This window comes from Microtus ochrogaster, chromosome 7 (genome assembly GCF_000317375.1).
Source record: "Microtus ochrogaster isolate Prairie Vole_2 chromosome 7, MicOch1.0, whole genome shotgun sequence".
NCBI lineage: Eukaryota > Metazoa > Chordata > Mammalia > Rodentia > Cricetidae > Microtus > Microtus ochrogaster.
Window position 1 is genome coordinate 61,161,024 of NC_022014.1, and position 1,927 is coordinate 61,162,950.

Genomic DNA, 1,927 nt, shown 5'->3' on the forward strand with positions numbered 1-1,927 from the left:
GCCAGCTGGGATTTCATAAAGACAGCCGGTCAGGGGCTGGAGAGATGGCTCAGTGGTTAAGAGCATTGCCTGCTCTCCCAAAGGTCCTGAGTTCAATTCCCAGCAACCACATGGTGGCTCACAACCATCTGTAGAGGGGTCTGGTGCCCTCTTCTGGCCTGCAGACAGAATAATGTATATATAATAAATAAATAAACATTAAAAAAAAAGACAGCCTCTCAAAAAAAAAGAAAACAGACAAGACACTGACAGATTTTCTTTTCTCCCTGGCATTCTTTTAGTTTTTCAAGACATGGTTTCTTTGTGTAGCTCTGTAGACCAGGATGGCCTTGAACTCAGAGAGACTCACCTACCTCAGCACAGCACCCTTTCCTTTTTTTGAGACAGGATCTTACTATGTAAGATCATAATTGTGGGTTTTTTTTTTCTTTTTGGTTGTTGTTGTTTTTCTGCCTTAGCCTCCACAGTGCTGGGATTATAGGCACTTGCCACCATGTCTGGTTTACATAGTGTTTGGGATCAAATCTAGTACTTTAAACATACTACACAAGCATTCTACAAACCGAGTTATATCCTCAGCCCCTATTTTGGGTATTAAAAAGCCTAGATGATCCTCAGGGTTTTGGATGTAAGTTTCAAACCTATAGCTGTTTGTCAATTGTGGTGGTGCAGATATTTAATTCCAGCACCTGTGAGACAGAAGCAGGCAGATTTCTGAGTCCGAGGCTGGTCTAGTCTTTAGAGCAGATTTCAGAACATCCAGGGCTATACAGAGAAACCCTGCCCCCTCCCCTCAAAGTCAACCAATCAAAAAAACAAAAATCACTTGATGTTAACAACAAAAATACCCAAAACTCCACCAATAAAACTTGGTGTCTTGGGTTAGTGAGAATGGCTCAGTAGGTAAAAGCATTGTGCCAAATCTGATGATTTGAGTTCAATTCCCAAGATTCACATGGTAGAAGGAGAGGTTTGTCCTCTGATATTCCTATGTGTGTCATGGAATGCACACAAGCATGTACACTAGAGGATGCATGAGCATGCACACACAGTAAAAATTTAAAAAGTGGGACTGAAACAGGTATAGTGATGTACACTTTTAACCCTAGTACTTGGGAGGCAGAGGCAGGCGAGATTTGAGTGAATTTGAGGCCAGCCTGGTCTACAAAGCGAGTTCCAGGACAGCTAGGGCTGTCACACAGAGAAACCCTGTCTTGAAAAACCAAAACCAAAACCAAACCAAACAAATAAACAAAAGAAGGGCTGGAAAAATGGCTCAATAGTTTAGCACTGACTGCTCTTTCCAGAGGACATGGGTTCAATTCCCAGGACCCACACATAGCAGCTTACAACTGTCTGTAACTCCATTCTAAGGGACTTCTTTTGGATGCCATGAGTAGTACTAGGAACACAAGTGATACACACACATACATGTAGGCAAAACATCCATACACATAACAAAATTCAAAAAAAAGGGAACACAAAGTTGAGAGAAAGGTTTCTTGTAGGTCTTGAGGAGCTTGAGTTGAGGGTGGATATGATAAAAATAGTTGAGGGTAGATATGATAAAAATACATTGTATATATGTATGAAATTACCTGCTGTGGCATAGTCTTTCTGTACGCTGTGAATGTGTTGCTTTCATTGGCTGGTTAAAAAGAAAAAAAAGCTGCTTTTGCCTATGGCAAGGCATGATAGAGCCAGGCAAGAAAGTCAAAAGGAGATACAGGGAGGAGGGTGGAGTTAAGAGTTGCCAGGAGTCGCCCAAAAAACAATATGCCAGCAGACTGGTAAAAGCCACAGCCACATGGCAAAACAGATTCTTTTTTTTTTCTTTTTTTTTTGAGACAGGGTTTCTCTGTGTTTTTGGAGCCTGTCCTGAACTAGCTCTTGTAGACCAGGCTGGTCTCGAACTCACAAAGATCCG

The 1,927-nt window shown here is 41.7% G+C and overlaps 1 protein-coding gene across 1 annotated transcript in view; it reads right to left on the minus strand.

Moving 5' to 3' along the window:
* Usp32 (ubiquitin specific peptidase 32) overlaps positions 1 to 1,927 on the minus strand; it is a 127,109-nt gene that overhangs the window by 15,318 nt on the left and 109,864 nt on the right. The gene's annotated exons all lie outside the window — the stretch shown is intronic.